The sequence below is a fragment of the Schistocerca nitens genome, chromosome 10 (genome assembly GCF_023898315.1).
Source record: "Schistocerca nitens isolate TAMUIC-IGC-003100 chromosome 10, iqSchNite1.1, whole genome shotgun sequence".
Lineage (NCBI taxonomy): Eukaryota > Metazoa > Arthropoda > Insecta > Orthoptera > Acrididae > Schistocerca > Schistocerca nitens.
This window is the reverse complement of record NC_064623.1, coordinates 233,557,762-233,581,970: the sequence shown is the minus strand read 5'-3', so window position 1 is coordinate 233,581,970 and position 24,209 is coordinate 233,557,762. Positions and strand designations below refer to the sequence as shown.

The window sequence follows — 24,209 nt, the reverse complement described above, 5'->3', positions numbered from 1 at the left end:
ATAGACCCTTGGAGACTAGTCGGCTGGAGGACGATGTATTGAATCGCGAAGCAATTTGTGTGTTCCATCGTCATTAAGAGGCTCTGAACGTTACAATTAACTGTCAGTTTTGCGTCGGATTCGAAAATCTAGACTCACAGGAGAACGACCATAAGGTGCCCGAGGCCGCACTAGACCCTTGGAGAGAAGTCGGCTGGAGGACGATGTATTGAATCGCGACGCAATTTGTGTGTTCCATCGTCATTAAGAGGCTCTGAACGTTACAATTAACTGTCAGTTTTGCGCCGGATTCGAAAAACTATACTCCTAGGACAACGACCAAAAGGTGCCCGGGGCAGCAATAGTACCTCGGAGACAATTCGGCTGGAGGACGATGTATTGAATCGCGACGCAATTTGTGTGTTCCATCGTCATTAACAGGCTCTGAACGTTACAATTAACTGTCAGTTTTGCGTCGGATTAGGAAAACTAAACTCACAGCAGAACGACGATAAGGTGCCCGAGGCAGCTATAGACCCTTGGAGACAAGTCGGCTGGAGGACGATGTATTGAATCGCGACGCAATTTGTGTGTTCCATCGTCATTAAGAAGCTCTGAACGTTACAATTAACTGTCAGTTTTGCGTCGGATTCGAAAATCTAGACTCACAGGAGAACGACCATAAGGTGCCCGAGGCAGTACTAGACTTTTGGAGACAAACCGGCTGGAGGACGATGTATTGAATCGCGACGCAATTTGTGTGTTCCATCGTCATTAAGAGATTATGAACGTTACAATTAACTGTCAGTTTTGCGTCGGATTCGAAAATCTAGACTCACAGGAGAACCACCATGAGGTGCCCGAGGCAGCACTAGACGCTTGGAGACAAGTCGACTGGAGGACGAAGTATTGAATCGCGACGCAATTTGTGTGTTCCATCGTCATTAAGAGGCTCTGAACGTTACAATTAACTGTCAGTTTTGCGCCTGATTCGATAAACTAGACTCATAGGAGAACGACCAGAAGGTGCCCGGGACAGCAATACTACCTCGGAGACAAGTCGGCTGGAGGACGATGTATTGAATCGCGACGCAAATTGTGTGTTCCATCGTCATTATCAGGCTCTGAACGTTACAATTAACTGTCAGTTTTGCGTCGTTTTCGGAAAACTAGACTCACAGGAGAACGACCATAAGGTGCCCGAGGCAGCGCTAGACCCTTGGAGACAAGTCGGCGGGAGGACGATGTATTGAATCGCGACGCAATTTGTGTGTTCCATCGTCATTAAGAGGCTCTGAACGTTACAATTAACTGTCAGTTTTGCGTCGGATTCGAAAATCTAGACTCACAGGAGAACGACCATAAGGTGCCCGAGGCAGCACTAGACCCTTGGAGACAAGTCGGCTGGAGGACGATGTATTGAATCGCGACGCAATTTGTGTGTTCCATCGTCATTAAGAGGCTCTGAACGTTACAATTAACTGTCAGTTTTGTGCCGGATTCGAAAAACTATACTCCTAGGAGAACGACCAAAAGGTGCCCGGGGCAGCAATAGTACTTCGGAGACAATTCGGCTGGAGGACGATGTATTGAATCGCGACGCAGTTTGTGTGTTCCATCGTCATTAACAGGCTCTGAACGTTACTATTAACTGTCAGTTTTGCGTCGGATTCGAAAAACTAAACTCACAGGAGAACGACGATAAGGTGCCCGAGGCAGCAATAGACCCTTGGAGTCAATTCGGCTGGAGGACGATGTATTGAATCGCGACGCATTTTGTGTGTTCCATCGTCATTAAGAGGCTCTGAACGTTACAATTAACTGTCAGTTTTGCGCCTGATTCGATAAACTAGACTCATAGGAGAACGACCAAAAGGTGCCCGGGACAGCAATACTACCTCGGAGACAAGTCGGCTGGAGGACGATGTATTGAATCGCGACGCAAATTGTGTGTTCCATCGTCATTATCAGGCTCTGAACGTTACAATTAACTGTCAGTTTTGCGTCGTTTTCGGAAAACTAGACTCACAGGAGAACGACCATAAGGTGCCCGAGGCAGCGCTAGACCCTTGGAGACAAGTCGGCTGGAGGACGATGTATTGAATCGCGACGCAATTTGTGTGTTCCATCGTCATTAAGAGGCTCTGAACGTTACAATTAACTGTCAGTTTTGCGTCGGATTCGAAAATCTAGACTCACAGGAGAACGACCATAAGGTGCCCGAGGCAGCACTAGACCCTTGGAGACAAGTCGGCTGGAGGACGATGTATTGAATCGCGACGCAATTTGTGTGTTCCATCGTCATTAAGAGGCTCTGAACGTTACAATTAACTGTCAGTTTTGCGCCGGATTCGAAAAACTATACTCCTAGGAGAACGACCAAAAGGTGCCCGGGGCAGCAATAGTACTTCGGAGACAATTCGGCTGGAGGACGATGTATTGAATCGCGACGCAGTTTGTGTGTTCCATCGTCATTAACAGGCTCTGAACGTTACTATTAACTGTCAGTTTTGCGTCGGATTCGAAAAACTAAACTCACAGGAGAACGACGATAAGGTGCCCGAGGCAGCAATAGACCCTTGGAGTCAATTCGGCTGGAGGACGATGTATTGAATCGCGACGCATTTTGTGTGTTCCATCGTCATTAAGAGGCTCTGAACGTTACAATTAACTGTCAGTTTTGCGGCGGATTGGAAAATCTAGACTCACAGAAGAACGACCATAAGGTGCCCGAGGCAGCACTAGACGCTTGGAGACAAGTCGGCTGGAGGACGAAGTATTGAATCGCGACGCAATTTGTGTGTTCCATCGTCATTAAGAGGCTCTGAACGTTACAATTAACTGTCAGTTTTGCGCCTGATTCGATAAACTAGACTCATAGGAGAACGACCAAAAGGTGCCCGGGACAGCAATACTACCTCGGAGACAAGTCGGCTGGAGGACGATGTATTGAATCGCGACGCAAATTGTGTGTTCCATCGTCATTAAGAGGCTCTGAACGTTACAATTAACTGTCAGTTTTGCGCCGCATTCGAAAAACTATACTCCTAGGAGAAAGACCAAAAGGTGCTCGGGGCAGCAATAGTACCTCGGAGACAATTCGGCTGGAGGACGACGTATTGAATCGCGACGCAAATTGTGTGTTCCATCGTCATTATCAGGCTCTGAACGTTACAATTAACTGTCAGTTTTGCGTCGTTTTCGGAAAACTAGACTCACAGGAGAACGACCATAAGGTGCCCGAGGCAGCGCTAGACCCTTGGAGACAAGTCGGCTGGAGGACGATGTATTGAATCGCGACGCAATTTGTGTGTTCCATCGTCATTAAGAGGCTCTGAACGTTACAATTAACTGTCAGTTTTGCGTCGGATTCGAAAATCTAGACTCACAGGAGAACGACCATAAGGTGCCCGAGGCAGCGCTAGACCCTTGGAGACAAGTCGGCTGGAGGACGATGTATTGAATCGCGACGCAATTTGTGTGTTCCATCGTCATTAACAGGCTCTGAACGTTACAATTAACTGTCAGTTTTGCGTCGGATTCGAAAAACTAAAGTCACAGGAGAACGACGATAAGGTGCCCGAGGCATCTATAGACCCTTGGAGACAAGTCGGCTGGAGCACGATGTATTGAATCGCGACGCAATTTGTGTGTTCCATCGTCATTAAGAGGCTCTGAACGTTACAATTAACTGTCAGTTTTGCGTCGGATTCGAAAATCTAGACTCACAGGAGAACGACCATAAGGTGCCCGAGGCAGCACTAGACCCTTGGAGACAAGTCGGCTGGAGGACGATGTATTGAATCGCGACGCAATTTGTGTGTTCCATCTTCATTAAGAGGCTCTGAACGTTACAATTAACTGTCAGTTTTGCGCCGGATTCGAAAAACTATACTCCCAGGAGAACGACCAAAAGGTGCCCGGGCAACAATAGTACCTCGGAGACAATTCGGCTGGAGGACGATATATTGAATCGCGACGCAATTTGTGTGTTCCATCGTCATTAAGAGGCTCTGAACGTTACAATTAACTGTCAGTTTTGCGCCTGATTCAATAAACTAGACTCATAGGAGAACGACCAAACGGTGCCCGGGACAGCAATACTACCTCGGAGACAAGTCGGCTGGAGGACGATGTATTGAATCGCGACGCAAATTGTGTGTTCCATCGTCATTATCAGGCTCTGAACGTTACTATTAACTGTCAGTTTTGCGTCGGATTCGAAAATGTAGACTCACAGGAGAACGACCATAAGGTGCCCGAGGCAGCACTAGACCCTTGGAGACAAGTCGGCTGGAGGACGATGTATTGAATCGCGACGCAATTTGTGTGTTCCATCGTCATTAAGAGATTATGAACGTTACAATTAAATGTCAGTTTTGCGCCTGATTCGATAAACTAGACTCATAGGAGAACGACCAAAAGGTGCCCGGGACAGCAATACTACCTCGGAGACAAGTCGGCTGGAGGACGATGTATTGAATCGCGACGCAATTTGCGTGTTCCATCGTCATTAACAGGCTCTGAACGTTACTATTAACTGTCAGTTTTGCGTCGGATTCAAAAAACTAAACTCACAGGAGAACGACGATAAGGTGCCCGAGGCAGCTATAGACCCTTGGAGACAAGTCGGCTGGAGGACGATGTATTGAATCGCGACGCAATTTGTGTGTTCCATCGTCATTAAGAGGCTCTGAACGTTACAATTAACTGTCAGGTTTGCGTCGGATTCGAAAATGTAGACTCACAGGAGAACGACCATAAGGTGCCCGAGGCAGCACTAGACCCTTGGAGACAAGTCGGCTGGAGGACGATGTATTGAATCGCGACGCAATTTGTGTGTTCCATCGTCATTAAGAGGCTCTGAACGTTACAATTAACTGTCAGTTTTGCGCCGGATTCGAAAAACTATACTCCTAGGAGAACGACCAAAAGGTGCCCGGGGCAGCAATAGTACCTCGGAGACCATTCGGCTGGAGGACGATGTATTGAATCGCGACGCAATTTGTGTGTTCCATCGTCATTAAGAGGGTCTGAACGTTACAATTAACTGTCAGTTTTGCGTCGGATTCGAAAAACTAAACTCACAGGAGAACGACGATAAGGTGCTCGAGGCATCTATAGACCCTTGGAGACAAGTCGGCTGTAGAACGATGTATTGAATCGCGACGCAATTTGTGTGTTCCATCGTCATTAAGAGGCTCTGAACGTTACAATTAACTGTCAGTTTTGCGTCGGATTCGAAAATCTAGACTCACAGGAGAACGACCATAAGGTGCCCGAGGCAGCACTAGACCCTTGGAGACAAGTCGGCTGGAGAACGATGTATTGAATCGCGACGCAATTTGTGTGTTCCATCGTCATTAAGAGGCTCTGAACGGTACAATTAACTGTCAGTTTTGCGCCGGATTCGAAAAACTATACTCCTAGGAGAACGACCAAAAGGTGCCCGAGGCAACAATAGTACCTCGGAGACAATTCGGCTGGAGGACGATGTATTGAATCGCGACGCAATTTGTGTGTTCCATCGTCATTAAGAGGCTCTGAACGTTACAATTATCTGTCAGTTTTGCGCCTGATTCGATAAACTAGACTCATAGGAGAACGACCAAAAGGTGCCCATGGCAACAATAGTACCTCGGAGACAATTCGGGTTGAGGACGATGTATTGAATCGCGACGCAGTTTGTGTGTTCCATCATCATTAAGAGGCTCTGAACGTTACAATAAACTGTCAGTTTTGCGTCGGATTCGAAAAACTAAACTCACAGGAGAACGACGATAAGGTGCCCGCGGCATCTATAGACCCTTGGAGACAAGTCGGCTGTAGAACGATGTATTGAATCGCGACGCAATTTGTGTGTTCCATCGTCATTAAGAGGCTCTGAACGTTACAATTAACTGTCAGTTTTGCGCCGGATTCGAAAAACTATACTCCTAGGAGAACGACCAAAAGGTGCCCGAGGCAACAATAGTACCTCGGAGACAATTCGGCTGGAGGACGATGTATTGAATCGCGACGCAATTTGTGTGTTCCATCGTCATTAAGAGGCTCTGAACGTTACAATTATCTGTCAGTTTTGCGCCTGATTCGATAAACTAGACTCATAGGAGAACGACCAAAAGGTGCCCATGGCAACAATAGTACCTCGGAGACAATTCGGGTTGAGGACGATGTATTGAATCGCGACGCAATTTGTGTGTTCCATCATCATTAAGAGGCTCTGAACGTTACAATTAACTGTCAGTTTTGCGTCGGATTCGAAAAACTAAACTCACAGGAGAACGACGATAAGGTGCCCGAGGCATCTATAGACCCTTGGAGACAAGTCGGCTGTAGAACGATGTATTGAATCGCGACGCAATTTGTGTGTTCCATCGTCATTAAGAGGCTCTGAACGTTACAATTAACTGTCAGTTTTGCGTCGGATTCGAAAATCTAGACTCACAGGAGAACGACCATAAGGTGCCCGAGGCAGCACTAGACCCTTGGAGACAAGTCGGCTGGAGGACGATGTATTGAATCGCGACGCAATTTGTGTGTTCCATCGTCATTAAGAGACTCTGAATGTTACAATTAACTGTCAGTTTTGCGCCGGATTCGAAAAACTATACTCCTAGGAGAACGACCAAAAGGTGCCCGAGGCAACAATAGTACCTCGGAGACAATTCGGCTGGAGGACGATGTATTGAATCGCGACGCAATTTGTGTGTTCCATCGTCATTAAGAGGCTCTGAACGTTACAATTATCTGTCAGTTTTGCGCCTGATTCGATAAACTAGACTCATAGGAGAACGACCAAAAGGTGCCCATGGCAACAATAGTACCTCGGAGACAGTTCGGGTGGAGGACGATGTATTGAATCGCGACGCAATTTGTGTGTTCCATCGTCATTAAGAGGGTCTGAACGTTACAATTAACTGTCAGTTTTGCGTCGGATTCGAAAAACTAAACTCACAGGAGAACGACGATAAGGTGCTCGAGGCATCTATAGACCCTTGGAGACAAGTCGGCTGTAGAACGATGTATTGAATCGCGACGCAATTTGTGTGTTCCATCGTCATTAAGAGGCTCTGAACGTTACAATTAACTGTCAGTTTTGCGTCGGATTTGAAAATCTAGACTCACAGGAGAACGACCATAAGGTGCCCGAGGCAGCACTAGACCCTTGGAGACAAGTCGGCTGGAGGACGATGTATTGAATCGCGACGCAATTTGTGTGTTCCATCGTCATTAAGAGGCTCTGAACGTTACAATTAACTGTCAGTTTTGCGCCGGATTCGAAAAACTATACTCCTAGGAGAACGACCAAAAGGTGCCCGAGGCAACAATAGTACCTCGGAGACAATTCGGCTGGAGGACGATGTATTGAATCGCGACGCAATTTGTGTGTTCCATCGTCATTAAGAGGCTCTGAACGTTACAATTATCTGTCAGTTTTGCGCCTGATTCGATAAACTAGACTCATAGGAGAACGACCAAAAGGTGCCCATGGCAACAATAGTACCTCGGAGACAATTCGGGTTGAGGACGATGTATTGAATCGCGACGCAATTTGTGTGTTCCATCATCATTAAGAGGCTCTGAACGTTACAATTAACTGTCAGTTTTGCGTCGGATTCGAAAATCTAGACTCACAGCAGAACGACCATAAGGTGCCCGAGGCAGCACTAGACCCTTGGAGACAAGTCGGCTGGAGGACGATGTATTGAATCGCGACGCAATTTGTGTGTTCCATCTTCATTAAGAGGCTCTGAACGTTACAATTAACTGTCAGTTTTGCGCCGGATTCGAAAAACTATACTCCTAGGAGAACGACCAAAAGGTGCCCGGGGCAACAATAGTACCTCGGAGACAATTCGGCTGGAGGACGATGTATTGAATCGCGACGCAATTTGTGTGTTCCATCGTCATTAAGAGGCTCTGAACGTTACAATTAACTGTCAGTTTTGCGCCTGATTCAATAAACTAGACTCATAGGAGAACGACCAAACGGTGCCCGGGACAGCAATACTACCTCGGAGACAAGTCGGCTGGAGGACGATGTATTGAATCGCGACGCAAATTGTGTGTTCCATCGTCATTATCAGGCTCTGAACGTTACAATTAACTGTCAGTTTTGCGTCGGATTCGAAAAACTAAACTCACAGGAGAACGACGATAAGGTGCCCGAGCCAGCTATAGACCCTTGGAGACAAGTCGGCTGGAGGACGATGTATTGAATCGCGACGCAATTTGTGTGTTCCATCGTCATTAAGAGACTCTGAACGTTACAATTAACTGTCAGTTTTGCGCCGGATTCGAAAAACTATACTCCTAGGAGAACGACCAAAAGGTGCCCGAGGCAACAATAGTACCTCGGAGACAATTCGGCTGGAGGACGATGTATTGAATCGCGACGCAATTTGTGTGTTCCATCGTCATTAAGAGGCTCTGAACGTTACAATTATCTGTCAGTTTTGCGCCTGATTCGATAAACTAGACTCATAGGAGAACGACCAAAAGGTGCCCATAGCAACAATAGTACCTCGGAGACAATTCGGGTGGAGGACGATGTATTGAATCGCGACGCAATTTGTGTGTTCCATCGTCATTAGGAGGCTCTGAACGTTACAATTAACTGTCAGTTTTGCGCCTGATTCGATAAACTAGACTCATAGGAGAACGACCAAAAGGTGCCCGGGACAGCAATACTACCTCGGAGACAAGTCGGCTGGAGGACGATGTATTGAATCGCGACGCAAATTGTGTGTTCCATCGTCATTATCAGGCTCTGAACGTTACAATTAACTGTCAGTTTTGCGTCGTTTTCGGAAAACTAGACTCACAGGAGAACGACCATAAGGTGCCCGAGGCAGCGCTAGACCCTTGGAGACAAGTCGGCGGGAGGACGATGTATTGAATCGCGACGCAATTTGTGTGTTCCATCGTCATTAAGAGGCTCTGAACGTTACAATTAACTGTCAGTTTTGCGTCGGATTCGAAAATCTAGACTCACAGGAGAACGACCATAAGGTGCCCGAGGCAGCACTAGACCCTTGGAGACAAGTCGGCTGGAGGACGATGTATTGAATCGCGACGCAATTTGTGTGTTCCATCGTCATTAAGAGGCTCTGAACGTTACAATTAACTGTCAGTTTTGTGCCGGATTCGAAAAACTATACTCCTAGGAGAACGACCAAAAGGTGCCCGGGGCACAATAGTACTTCGGAGACAATTCGGCTGGAGGACGATGTATTGAATCGCGACGCAGTTTGTGTGTTCCATCGTCATTAACAGGCTCTGAACGTTACTATTAACTGTCAGTTTTGCGTCGGATTCGAAAAACTAAACTCACAGGAGAACGACGATAAGGTGCCCGAGGCAGCAATAGACCCTTGGAGTCAATTCGGCTGGAGGACGATGTATTGAATCGCGACGCATTTTGTGTGTTCCATCGTCATTAAGAGGCTCTGAACGTTACAATTAACTGTCAGTTTTGCGCCTGATTCGATAAACTAGACTCATAGGAGAACGACCAAAAGGTGCCCGGGACAGCAATACTACCTCGGAGACAAGTCGGCTGGAGGACGATGTATTGAATCGCGACGCAAATTGTGTGTTCCATCGTCATTATCAGGCTCTGAACGTTACAATTAACTGTCAGTTTTGCGTCGTTTTCGGAAAACTAGACTCACAGGAGAACGACCATAAGGTGCCCGAGGCAGCGCTAGACCCTTGGAGACAAGTCGGCTGGAGGACGATGTATTGAATCGCGACGCAATTTGTGTGTTCCATCGTCATTAAGAGGCTCTGAACGTTACAATTAACTGTCAGTTTTGCGTCGGATTCGAAAATCTAGACTCACAGGAGAACGACCATAAGGTGCCCGAGGCAGCACTAGACCCTTGGAGACAAGACGGCTGGAGGACGATGTATTGAATCGCGACGCAATTTGTGTGTTCCATCGTCATTAAGAGGCTCTGAACGTTACAATTAACTGTCAGTTTTGCGCCGGATTCGAAAAACTATACTCCTAGGAGAACGACCAAAAGGTGCCCGGGGCAGCAATAGTACCTCGGAGACCATTCGGCTGGAGGACGATGTATTGAATCGCGACGCAATTTGTGTGTTCCATCGTCATTAACAGGCTCTGAACGTTACAATTAACTGTCAGTTTTGCGTCGGATTCGAAAAACTAAACTCACAGGAGAACGACGATAAGGTGCCCGAGGCATCTATAGACCCTTGGAGACAAGTCGGCTGTAGAACGATGTATTGAATCGCGACGCAATTTGTGTGTTCCATCGTCATTAAGAGGCTCTGAACGTTACAATTAACTGTCAGTTTTGCGTCGGATTCGAAAATCTAGACTCACAGGAGAACGACCATAAGGTGCCCGAGGCAGCACTAGACCCTTGGAGACAAGTCGGCTGGAGGACGATGTATTGAATCGCGACGCAATTTGTGTGTTCCATCGTCATTAAGAGACTCTGAACGTTACAATTAACTGTCAGTTTTGCGCCGGATTCGAAAAACTATACTCCTAGGAGAACGACCAAAAGGTGCCCGAGGCAACAATAGTACCTCGGAGACAATTCGGCTGGAGGACGATGTATTGAATCGCGACGCAATTTGTGTGTTCCATCGTCATTAAGAGGCTCTGAACGTTACAATTATCTGTCAGTTTTGCGCCTGATTCGATAAACTAGACTCATAGGAGAACGACCAAAAGGTGCCCATGGCAACAATAGTACCTCGGAGACAATTCGGGTGGAGGACGATGTATTGAATCGCGACGCAATTTGTGTGTTCCATCGTCATTAAGAGGGTCTGAACGTTACAATTAACTGTGAGTTTTGCGTCGGATTCGAAAAACTAAACTCACAGGAGAACGCCGATAAGGTGCTCGAGGCATCTATAGACCCTTGGAGACAAGTCGGCTGTAGAACGATGTATTGAATCGCGACGCAATTTGTGTGTTCCATCGTCATTAAGAGGCTCTGAACGTTACAATTAACTGTCAGTTTTGCGTCGGATTCGAAAATCTAGACTCACAGGAGAACGACCATAAGGTGCCCGAGGCAGCACTAGACCCTTGGAGACAAGTCGGCTGGAGGACGATGTATTGAATCGCGACGCAATTTGTGTGTTCCATCGTCATTAAGAGGCTCTGAACGTTACAATTAACTGTCAGTTTTGCGCCGGATTCGAAAAACTATACTCCTAGGAGAACGACCAAAAGGTGCCCGAGGCAACAATAGTACCTCGGAGACAATTCGGCTGGAGGACGATGTATTGAATCGCGACGCAATTTGTGTGTTCCATCGTCATTAAGAGGCTCTGAACGTTACAATTATCTGTCAGTTTTGCGCCTGATTCGATAAACTAGACTCATAGGAGAACGACCAAAAGGTGCCCATGGCAACAATAGTACCTCGGAGACAATTCGGGTTGAGGACGATGTATTGAATCGCGACGCAATTTGTGTGTTCCATCATCATTAAGAGGCTCTGAACGTTACAATTAACTGTCAGTTTTGCGTCGGATTCGAAAATCTAGACTCACAGCAGAACGACCATAAGGTGCCCGAGGCAGCACTAGACCCTTGGAGACAAGTCGGCTGGAGGACGATGTATTGAATCGCGACGCAATTTGTGTGTTCCATCGTCATTAAGAGGCTCTGAACGTTACAATTAACTGTCAGTTTTGCGCCGGATTCGAAAAACTATACTCCTAGGAGAACGACCAAAAGGTGCCCGGGGCAGCAATAGTACCTCGGAGACCATTCGGCTGGAGGACGATGTATTGAATCGCGACGCAATTTGTGTGTTCCATCGTCATTAAGAGGCTCTGAACGTTACAATTATCTGTCAGTTTTGCGCCTGATTCGATAAACTAGACTCATAGGAGAACGACCAAAAGGTGCCCATGGCAACAATAGTACCTCGGAGACAATTCGGGTGGAGGACTATGTATTGAATCGCGACGCAATTTGTGTGTTCCATCGTCATTAAGAGGCTCTGAACGTTACAATTAACTGTCAGTTTTGCGTCGGATTCGAAAATCTAGACTCACAGGAGAACGACCATAAGGTGCCCGAGGCAGCACTAGACCCTTGGAGACAAGTCGGCTGGAGGACGATGTATTGAATCGCGACGCAATTTGTGTGTTCCATCGTCATTAAGAGGCTCTGAACGTTACAATTAACTGTCAGTTTTGCGCCGGATTCGAAAAACTATACTCCTAGGAGAACGACCAAAAGGTGCCCGAGGCAACAATAGTACCTCGGAGACAATTCGGCTGGAGGACGATGTATTGAATCGCGACGCAATTTGTGTGTTCCATCGTCATTAAGAGGCTCTGAACGTTACAATTATCTGTCAGTTTTGCGCCTGATTCGATAAACTAGACTCATAGGAGAACGACCAAAAGGTGCCCATGGCAACAATAGTACCTCGGAGACAATTCGGGTTGAGGACGATGTATTGAATCGCGACGCAATTTGTGTGTTCCATCATCATTAAGAGGCTCTGAACGTTACAATTAACTGTCAGTTTTGCGTCGGATTCGAAAATCTAGACTCACAGCAGAACGACCATAAGGTGCCCGAGGCAGCACTAGACCCTTGGAGACAAGTCGGCTGGAGGACGATGTATTGAATCGCGACGCAATTTGTGTGTTCCATCTTCATTAAGAGGCTCTGAACGTTACAATTAACTGTCAGTTTTGCGCCGGATTCGAAAAACTATACTCCTAGGAGAACGACCAAAAGGTGCCCGGGGCAACAATAGTACCTCGGAGACAATTCGGCTGGAGGACGATGTATTGAATCGCGACGCAATTTGTGTCTTCCATCGTCATTAAGATGCTCTGAACGTTACAATTAACTGTCAGTTTTGCGCCTGATTCAATAAACTAGACTCATAGGAGAACGACCAAACGGTGCCCGGGACAGCAATACTACCTCGGAGACAAGTCGGCTGGAGGACGATGTATTGAATCGCGACGCAAATTGTGTGTTCCATCGTCATTATCAGGCTCTGAACGTTACTATTAACTGTCAGTTTTGCGTCGGATTCGAAAAACTAAACTCACAGGAGAACGACGATAAGGTGCCCGAGCCAGCTATAGACCCTTGGAGACAAGTCGGCTGGAGGACGATGTTTTGAATCGCGACGCAATTTGTGTGTTCCATCGTCATTAAGAGGCTCTGAACGTTACAATTAACTGTCAGTTTTGCGTCGGATTCGAAAATGTAGACTCACAGGAGAACGACCATAAGGTGCCCGAGGCAGCAATAGACCCTTGGAGACAATTCGGCTGGAGGACGATGTATTGAATCGCGACGAAAATTGTGTGTTCCATCGTCATTATCAGGCTCTGAACGTTAAAATTAACTGTCAGTTTTGCGTCGGATTCAAAAGTCGAGACTCACACAAGAACGACCATAAGGTGCCCGAGGCAGCACTAGACGCTTGGAGACAAGTCGGCTGGAGGACGAAGTATTGAATCGCGACGCAATTTGTGTGTTCCATCGTCATTAAGAGGCTCTGAACGTTACAATTAACTGTCAGTTTTGCGCCTGATTCGATAAACTAGACTCATAGGAGAACGACCAAAAGGTGCCCGGGACAGCAATACTACCTCGGAGACAAGTCGGCTGGAGGACGATGTATTGAATCGCGACGCAATTTGCGTGTTCCATCGTCATTAACAGGCTCTGAACGTTACTATTAACTGTCAGTTTTGCGTCGGATTCAAAAAACTAAACTCGCAGGAGAACGACGATAAGGTGCCCGAGGCAGCTATAGACCCTTGGAGACAAGTCGGCTGGAGGACGATGTATTGAATCGCGACGCAATTTGTGTGTTCCATCGTCATTAAGAGGCTCTGAACGTTACAATTAACTGTCAGTTTTGCGTCGGATTCGAAAATGTAGACTCACAGGAGAACGACCATAAGGTGCCCGAGGCAGCACTAGACCCTTGGAGACAAGTCGGCTGGAGGACGATGTATTGAATCGCGACGCAATTTGTGTGTTCCATCGTCATTAAGAGGCTCTGAACGTTACAATTAACTGTCAGTTTTGCGCCGGATTCGAAAAACTATACTCCTAGGAGAACGACCAAAAGGTGCCCGGGGCAGCAATAGTACCTCGGAGACAATTCGGCTGGAGGACGATGTATTGAATCGCGACGCAATTTGTGTGTTCCATCGTCATTAACAGGCTCTGAACGTTACAATTAACTGTCAGTTTTGCGTCGGATTCGAAAAACTAAACTCACAGGAGAACGACGATAAGGTGCCCGAGGCATCTATAGACCCTTGGAGACAAGTCGGCTGTAGAACGATGTATTGAATCGCGACGCAATTTGTGTGTTCCATCGTCATTAAGAGGCTCTGAACGTTACAATTAACTGTCAGTTTTGCGTCGGATTCGAAAATCTAGACTCACAGGAGAACGACCATAAGGTGCCCGAGGCAGCACTAGACCCTTGGAGACAAGTCGGCTGGAGGACGATGTATTGAATCGCGACGCAAATTGTGTGTTCCATCGTCATTAAGAGGCTCTGAACGTTACAATTAACTGTCAGTTTTGCGCCGGATTCGAAAAACTATACTCCTAGGAGAACGACCAAAAGGTGCCCGAGGCAACAATAGTACCTCGGAGACAATTCGGCTGGAGGACGATGTATTGAATCGCGACGCAATTTGTGTGTTCCATCGTCATTAAGAGGCTCTGAACGTTACAATTATCTGTCAGTTTTGCGCCTGATTCGATAAACTAGACTCATAGGAGAACGACCAAAAGGTGCCCATGGCAACAATAGTACCTCGGACAAAATTCGGGTGGAGGACGATGTATTGAATCGCGACGCAATTTGTGTGTTCCATCGTCATTAAGAGGCTCTGAACGTTACAATTAACTGTCAGTTTTGCGTCGGATTCGAAAATCTAGACTCACAGCAGAACGACCATAAGGTGCCCGAGGCAGCACTAGACCCTTGGAGACAAGTCGGCTGGAGGACGATGTATTGAATCGCGACGCAATTTGTGTGTTCCATCCATAAATTTATTCCTTAGTCGCGTCGTCTAGTCCCGCAGACGTTTGTCGTGCTTGCGCCGTCATATGGACCACGACCCGAGCGGCAGCGAGCGGCAGCGAGCGGCAGTCGGGCCAAGTCGGTACGGGGACAGGGATAGGAAAGGTGCGAATGCACTGCCAACTATGCAAACACCCGGTGTGAGGCGAAGCGAGGCGAGGAAGCTCACATCGCTACCAGTGGCGCCCTCCAGCACGACACTGCCACACCCCGCACAGAGCATACGCCTGGACACCAGGGACGAGATACGCCTTCCGCGAGTGTCGAAGGTTGCACGCGACAAGCGAATGACAGGAGGTGCTACGAGCAGCTGTGCGTCTCACACACGCGACGGCGCGCTCGCCAATTCGGCAATCGTTCTGCTGGGACGTCGGGCGCGCACTCCGCGCCGTCCTCGAGGAACTCGCTGTTGCGGAAGGAGGTGCTTTCGTCAAATGCGGCCGAAAACTAACATTTTGTGTGTTGGGAGAAGAGCCGAATGCGAATTCTGCCGTGCGCCTACAGTATATGTACGCCAACGGCCATACCATGTTAAATACACCGGTTCTCGTCCGATCACCGAAGTTAAGCAACATCGGGCCCGGTTAGTACTTGGCTGGCTGCCCGCCTGGCAACACCTCGGTGCTCTGCGCTCCGCCGGCCCGTGGTGTTTACGTTCAGCGCGCCGCAGCGTGTGGTGTTCGCGAGGCGACTTGCTTGCTTTGCTGATTTTTCACGGTACGTACTGACAACGATGGAAAGTGAAGATCGGAACAATAATATTCAGTGCGAATTTAGCCGATCTGTCCCTCGTCCGACCGCTTTCGAAATTCATCATTGGATCCTTAATGATTTGAAAATCCCGGCTAGTGACATTTTCGGACTCCAATTGGACACTTTTTTAAATTCCGTCTTTTTGAAGTTAAGTAGTTCGGAACTCTGTGATACGGTTGTTAATGTCAATGATGGTGTGCGGCAATTTAAGCACGATAATCAAACCTTGAGTGACGTTAAAGTGACGAACGCGGGTTATGGCATACGGACTGTCAGGGTATTCAATCTGCCTTTTGAAGTAAAAAACGACACCATTTCGCGATGTCTCGGCCCTTACGGCACTGTGCTTTCCGTTGTTAAAGAAAAATGGTCTGCCGCGTACCCCATACAATGTGAAAATGGGGTGCGAAGTGTACGAATGATTGTGCGAAAGCATGTGCCATCATTTGTTTACATGGCCGGGCACCGTGCCTTTATTACGTACAGTGGGCAACCGCAAACGTGTTCTTTTTGTAATCGGCCGGATCACTTTCGCCAAAATTGCCCGCGGCGTAAGGGGCCTTTGCAACTGCCGCTGGGCGAACACGGAAGCGAACCCATGAGTTGGGCGGCGGTCGCTTTAGGCGCCCCCCCACAGGCAGCTCGCCGTGTCGACCTTCCAGCGGCTATGGCCGCGTCCGTTGCTACTGTTACGGTGCCAATGCTAACCGATAGTGATCCCGTCATGTTAAACGCGATAGCCCTACCGGAGACAGACGCGCGTGCAACAACCCCCGTCACGGGACCAGAACCCGCCCCGGTAGTTGCCCCCACAGTGACCATTGACTCAGTCCCGGAACTGGTCACCGACGAGACGCTCGCCCCCACAGCCGGTTCCAGTGTTGTGGCGGTCGATCAGTCTGTCACTTTAGCGGACATAGATAGAACAGTTTTCGTCCTCCCACAACAGGTGTCGGGAGTTTCGAATGTGGTCACGGCAGGCCGTGCACACGTGGACCGTGCCCCCTCTCTCGAAAGACGAGAATCGTCTTCTTCTGTTAGTGCGTCGGTTCGGTCGCGCAGTGACCCCGAACACGATGGGCGTGACAGAAGTAGGAGTTCATCGACCGATTCCCGACGGTCGTCCGCGAGGAGAGAGCGTAGTCCGTCGCCTGTCGGGAGACCGCTATCTCAAGGGAAGCCAAAACGGCAGCGGCGTAAGGGGGGGCAGCGCGATGGCGCGGCAGTTCGGCCCGGCGCGGCCGCTCACGTGACCCGATCAGCTGTAGGCGCGAGAGCGGACGGCAGCGGTGCTGGCGGCGGCCAGGCTGCGGGCTCGGAAGCGCACAGGGCCGAAGTGGTCCGGCATCTGCAAACTGTTATCCATCAATCGGACGCGTTACCTGCCAGTGAATCGGTTCCACAACCTGCCGTGACAGATCCGCCTCAGGTTACGAGTGTGCGCCCTGTCACACAGGACGCTGTAGCAACACAACATAGTAGAGACTTACCCACGATGTCTGTCGCGGGGGCGTCACCACCTGTTACCCGACTGGGGGCGTGGGGTGATGAGCCGCCCGATGATTAATTTACAACTACTTCAAGTGTGGCATTCCGTCTTTTAAGCACGCCGACGACAACCCATGCTGAGTCGTTTTTGTATTTGTATTTTACCGTTTTATCTTGTGAGTGTTTTTATTGTTTTATCTGTGTTTTCCTGGTTTTCTTCTTTTATGGTTGCTGGTAATCAGTTTACGGTACTAACGGTCAACGTTAATAAAATGCGTAGCCATCACAAAGCGATAGCACTGTATAATTTTTTAACTGCAAGCTGTTGTCAGGTAGCTTTTTTACAAGAGGTGACCACTGAAGCATTATCTTTTATCCGCGATTTTCACGAGTTCACTGCGTACGATAATATCATCGCGGATGACAGCACAGGCACTGCTATTTTAGTCCGATCGGACATCGAAGTGCAAAATATCGAATGCTTACCAAATGGGCGGGTCATAGTTTGTGAAATTAATGGTTACGCGTTTGTTAATGTTTACGCGCACTCTGGCAACAAACCTGCGCGGAATAATTTTTATGCTACCGAACTGTGCCAGGTTTTATATCAGAATAGAGATAATTTTATCCTCGGGGGTGATTTTAATGGTGTAATTGACGATCGCGATCAGGAACCACGGCCAAACCGGTGTGAGGAACTGAAGACGTTGGTTACTGGTTTACAGCTGCGAGACACGTGGCGGGTTCTCAACCCCCACCGTACAGCCTTTACGTATTTTTACGCTACCGGACATAGTCGTTTAGACAGGATTTACGTCTCGCCGCAGCTTGCACATACCGTTGTCGCTGCCGATGTGCAGCCGGTGATTTTTTCCGACCATTGTAGTTACATTTGTCAGCTCAATTTAGGTTTGTGCCCACGTTCGTCAGTTAAAAATATGTGGAAATTGAATTGCAGCATTTTAAATGATCCCTCTTTTAAAACGAGTTTTTTAAATATGTGGCACAACCTTGTGCAGAGCCGACCGGTCGGTTCCACCGCTATTTACTGGTGGACCGCGGTGGCCAAACCGGCGGTCAGAAAATTTTTAATTGATTTTAGTCGTGATGCGGCACGGTGGCGCCGGGCCACGGCCGACTTCTACCGCCAGTGTTTGCGCGAGCTCGCGCAGCGCGTTACTGCGCAGCCGGAACTGCTGCCCACCCTGCGCGAATTTAAAGCAAAGTTGCTGCGGGATTTGCGGCAGAAATGTGAGGGGCCAGTGAGGCGGAGCCAGCCCGTGGGCGCCGTGGTCGGCGAGTCAGTCTCTGCGTACCACCTCCGTAGGGAGAGGTGCCGCCGCGCAAAACTACGGCTCAACACGTGGACGCTCGCCGCCGGGATCAGAACCACGGACCACCAGGCGATTCAGGCGGAATTATATCAGTATTTCAAATCACTTTTTACCGACACTGCTGTCGATGCCGCCGCAATCAATGATCTTTTAAGTCACGTGCCGCATATTTTAACGCGACGAGATAGACTCAATCTTAATGCGGTTTATACCGCGGATGACGTAGAGGATGCCGTTAAAGGCAGTCAGACAGGGAAATCCCCCGGGAAAGACGGCATCCCAGCGGAGTTTTATCTGACATTTTTTGACTCTTTTAGTGAACTTTTAACGGAAATAGCTAATGACATCCGAAACGGCGCGGAAATCCCAGTGGACTTTGAAGAAGGACGTATCGTCCTCATTCCGAAATCGACTGCGACGCCGAGTTTAGAAACTGTACGCCCTATTACCCTTCTCAACTCGGATTATAAGATAATGGCCAGGTGCGTTGCTAATAGACTTAAGCAAGTTATGGGAAAAGCTTTAGATGCATCGCAGTCGTGCGCTGTTCGAGATCGAAATATTTTTGACGCCGTTTTAGCCTACAGGGACTGCATAGGCCACACGAAAAGCAGCAGGCTTCGCAATGCGGGAATTTTATTGGTCGATTTTCAAACTGCGTTCGATCGTGTAAGCCACTTTTATCTTCGCAGATTGATGACTCGCATGGGTTTCGGGACGAAGTTCACGGCCATGATAAGCAATATCTTACGCAGTGCCACGTCGCGCGTTATCGTAAACGGTATCGCCAGCGACAAGATCCATATCAGCCGCTCAGTCCGACAGGGTTGCCCCCTATCTATGGCGCTGTTCGCGATCGCCTTGGACCCGCTCCTCCGTACCATTGGCCGCACTTGTCGAGGGATTCGCGTGGGAGACGACCGGCTTGTGTGTCGCGCTTATGCCGATGACTTGGGCGTCTTCATCGAACGGGCAGACGACATCGACCGCCTCTATGGCGTCCTGCAGCAATACGAACGGGCAACAGGCGCCGTAGTAAATCCGCGTAAGACGGTTCTCCTCCCGTTGCCGGAGCGCATGCGTACTGAATACCGGCATTGGTACTGCGTGAAACGCCAGTCTAAGGTGCTCGGCGTGACACTGTCAGACAACTTACAACAGATGCAAGCTCTCAATTGGCGGTCCACTCTTTATAAAGTGCGCGCCGTGGTTAAAATTCATGCGCCGCGCAACTTGGCACTGTCGGACAAAGTTGCGCTTATTAATACCACCATTCTGGCAAGGGCGTGGTACCTGGCGCAAATCTTGCCGGTACCGAAGCAAATCGCACGGTCCATACGGCATGCATTTAATTGGTTTTTGTGGAAAGGCGATATTTTTAAGGTCGCTATGGCCACATGTACCCTGAAACCTTCGGAAGGCGGTCTCGGACTTGTCGATTTTAACGCCAAATGTGAGGCACTCTTTTATAAACGGACCAATGTTTTACTTGGCAAAGGTTTGGGCAGCCCTACGGCAGTTCTCTTTCATCAACACCGGCCGCGTTCCGTCACCGCCCCGGTCTACGTCACCGGCATCCCCTTCTCCATCTCCCACGTGCGCCGTTACTACATCACGCACAGCTACGTAAGTCTCCACGACGTGCGAGGCCATGCGGTCGGAGATATTGCGGATGTCATCCGAGGACGACCACCACCCAATAAGTGGGAGCTACGTCTGCCGCAGCACGATTGGAGCGCCGTGTGGCGGAACATCAGTTCCCGCGTCATACCAGCTGACGTGAGGGCCACGTGGTACAGGGTGGTCAACCGCACTGTTGCCACCAACTGCAAGCTCCACTCCATCAACCTCATCCGGTTCAGCCAGTGCGAGGCCTGCGGAGTACCGGACGACATCGAGCACCGCTTCGAGTGCTCCAGGTTCCGGGACATCTGGTACTGTGCGAGGGACATGATTCGACTCATAAATAGAGTGACAGTCAGGCAGGTTCCTGTGACGGACGCGATAGTGCCACAGTGGAAGCCTTACCCGTCCACAAAGCGGAATGCCACCATCTGGATATATGGACACACAAGTCATGCCATCTTTAGTCTCAAAATTACCGATACTGTGACCTTTCTCACCAATTTATGGACTTTCCACAATGAAGAACGCGCCAGTAGGACCTATTCAGCGACGTTCGCTAATTTTTGCATGTGGCTTTGTCCCATGCATTTCACTCGGTCGTGACCCCTCCTTAAAAGTGACTTATATCAATGTGTATATAATTATACACCCTTTCCTGATTATGTGATATATGGGAACGAACACTGCAAGAGAAATTGTTGGACAAGTTTTTTGTATTTGGGATCACCTTGACCGTCATCTTGATGACGAACTGTGACAGTTTTTTGTTTTTCCGATCTACGGACAGTGTTCACTACCTTATAAGTGTCACGTCGGAAGTTTTGTTTCTGTTTCTCTTTGTGTTACAATTTTTTGTCTGAAATTGTCGTTTCGCTACCAGTGTTGTGTGTGACGCCAATGCCCTGCCATTTTGGTTGTTTGTTCTCTGCATGGTTTTCGTGTTTTGGTGCTACTCTCGAAAACCATCTTTTGTTTTTTATGTTGTTCGTTACCGCCTGTGGAAGTGTGGCGGTTCGTTTCTTTTACTACTTCCGTTTCATTTAGGGCATACGTCTCCTTTATTTCTTTTTTCTTCACCGCCAGTACCGCGGGGAAGCGGATCTGTTACCTTCCTTCCATACGTTATTAGAGGGACCTCCCGGGCCTTACTCTTTCTTGACAGAGGTTTGTGACTGGTTCTTTTGTTGCGAAGTCATTCATCTTCGTTTTCTTTCTCCCACATTTGGTCGGTATAATTCTTGCCGCCGCTTTACGGAAGAACTTTTCCGTTTGGCTTTCTTTACGAATATTTTCATTGTTTTCAACGTTGTTTAAGTCTTGCCCTCCCCTTCGATGACAGTGCCGCTCCTACGTCACCGGACGAGGACCCCTTCCCGTTCCATCTGGCGCACACCATCTGCGACCGGCGAGAAGGAGCATCTCTTCAGCCCCTCTTCGTTCTTCGTTCTTCATTCTGCACTACCAACAGCATGTATTTATAGCTGAGAAGCTCGCCGAAGAAGGCGTATTGTGGAGAGCGAAAAGGCCGGGCTATAAGGGGAGTTGGGAGGCCCGTAAAAAAAAAAAAAAAAAAAAAAAAAAAAAAAAAAAAAAAGGTGCTGTTGGCTCCCCTTCTTTTTTTTTTCCTTTTTATATCGCTACTCCTGCCAGCCCTCTTTCGATACTACCCTTCTGTTGTGACAAAGACGTTTCCTTAAGCATTTTAAACTACTGTAATGGTGCGAAAACAAAAAAAAATAAAATAAAATAAAAATGAACCAATAAAAATGGTACTTTTGGCTCCCCTGCATTTTTTCCTTTTTAAGCCGCCATCCTGCCAGCAGTCGTTTCATACTACCTTTCTGTTATGACAAAGATGCTTTCTTAAGCATTTTAAAGTAATGCAACGGTACGATAATGCGGTAATTAACTCAGTTTGAGGGAGAATGTGCTAACGAAGTTTGCCGGGAAGTCTTTGAAAACGATAAAACAGTACGAATCTGCCCTGAAATGCGTCAGCGCCTATTGTTGTGCTGCACTGTACAGTTCCAAATTTGATTTGTAATCATAAATTTATTCCTTAGTCGCGTCGTCTAGTCCCGCAGACGTTTGTCGTGCTTGCGCCGTCATATGGACCACGACCCGAGCGGCAGCGAGCGGCAGTCGAGCAAAGTCGGGCCAAGTCGGTACGGGGACAGGGATAGGAAAGGTGCGAATGCACTGCCAACTATGCAAACACCCGGTGTGAGGCGAAGCGAGGCGAGGAAGCTCACATCGCTACCAGTGGCGCCCTCCAGCACGACACTGCCACACCCCGCACAGAGCATACGCCTGGACACCAGGGACGAGATACGCCTTCCGCGAGTGTCGAAGGTTGCACGCGACAAGCGAATGACAGGAGGTGCTACGAGCAGCTGTGCGTCTCACACACGCGACGGCGCGCTCGCCAATTCGGCAATCGTTCTGCTGGGACGTCGGGCGCGCACTCCGCGCCGTCCTCGAGGAACTCGCTGTTGCGGAAGGAGGTGCTTTCGTCAAATGCGGCCGAAAACTAACATTTTGTGTGTTGGGAGAAGAGCCGAATGCGAATTCTGCCGTGCGCCTACAGTATATGTACGCCAACGGCCATACCATGTTAAATACACCGGTTCTCGTCCGATCACCGAAGTTAAGCAACATCGGGCCCGGTTAGTACTTGGATGGGTGACCGCCTGGGACCACCGGGTGCTGTTGGCTCCCCTTCTTTTTTTCTTCCTTTTTATATCGCTACTCCTGCCAGCCCTCTTTCGATACTACCCTTCTGTTGTGACAAAGACGTTTCCTTAAGCATTTTAAACTACTGTAATGGTGCGAAAACAAAAAAAAATAAAATAAAATAAAAATGAACCAATAAAAATGGTACTTTTGGCTCCCCTGCATTTTTTCCTTTTTAAGCCGCCATCCTGCCAGCAGTCGTTTCATACTACCTTTCTGTTATGACAAAGATGCTTTCTTAAGCATTTTAAAGTAATGCAACGGTACGATAATGCGGTAATTAACTCAGTTTGAGGGAGAATGTGCTAACGAAGTTTGCCGGGAAGTCTTTGAAAACGATAAAACAGTACGAATCTGCCCTGAAATGCGTCAGCGCCTATTGTTGTGCTGCACTGTACAGTTCCAAATTTGATTTGTAATCATAAATTTATTCCTTAGTCGCGTCGTCTAGTCCCGCAGACGTTTGTCGTGCTTGCGCCGTCATATGGACCACGACCCGAGCGGCAGCGAGCGGCAGTCGAGCAAAGTCGGGCCAAGTCGGTACGGGGACAGGGATAGGAAAGGTGCGAATGCACTGCCAACTATGCAAACACCCGGTGTGAGGCGAAGCGAGGCGAGGAAGCTCACATCGCTACCAGTGGCGCCCTCCAGCACGACACTGCCACACCCCGCACAGAGCATACGCCTGGACACCAGGGACGAGATACGCCTTCCGCGAGTGTCGAAGGTTGCACGCGACAAGCGAATGACAGGAGGTGCTACGAGCAGCTGTGCGTCTCACACACGCGACGGCGCGCTCGCCAATTCGGCAATCGTTCTGCTGGGACGTCGGGCGCGCACTCCGCGCCGTCCTCGAGGAACTCGCTGTTGCGGAAGGAGGTGCTTTCGTCAAATGCGGCCGAAAACTAACATTTTGTGTGTTGGGAGAAGAGCCGAATGCGAATTCTGCCGTGCGCCTACAGTATATGTACGCCAACGGCCATACCATGTTAAATACACCGGTTCTCGTCCGATCACCGAAGTTAAGCCACATCGGGCCCGGTTAGTACTTGGATGGGTGACCGCCTGGGACCACCGGGTGCTGTTGGCTCCCCTTCTTTTTTTCTTCCTTTTTATATCGCTACTCCTGCCAGCCCTCTTTCGATACTACCCTTCTGTTGTGACAAAGACGTTTCCTTAAGCATTTTAAACTACTGTAATGGTGCGAAAA

The 24,209-nt window shown here is 48.6% G+C and overlaps 2 non-coding genes and 1 pseudogene across 2 annotated transcripts; all 3 read left to right on the top strand.

Moving 5' to 3' along the window:
- The first annotated feature begins 15,578 nt into the window (after nt 1–15,578).
- On the top strand, nt 15,579–15,698 carry LOC126210748 (5S ribosomal RNA; annotated as a pseudogene).
- A 7,164-nt stretch (nt 15,699–22,862) lies between these two features.
- LOC126210675 (5S ribosomal RNA) lies at nt 22,863–22,981 on the top strand. The gene has a single exon (XR_007540724.1). It is a non-coding gene; the product is annotated as a 5S ribosomal RNA (ribosomal RNA).
- A 989-nt stretch (nt 22,982–23,970) lies between these two features.
- LOC126210682 (5S ribosomal RNA) lies at nt 23,971–24,089 on the top strand. The gene has a single exon (XR_007540730.1). It is a non-coding gene; the product is annotated as a 5S ribosomal RNA (ribosomal RNA).
- The last annotated feature ends 120 nt before the right edge of the window (nt 24,090–24,209 follow it).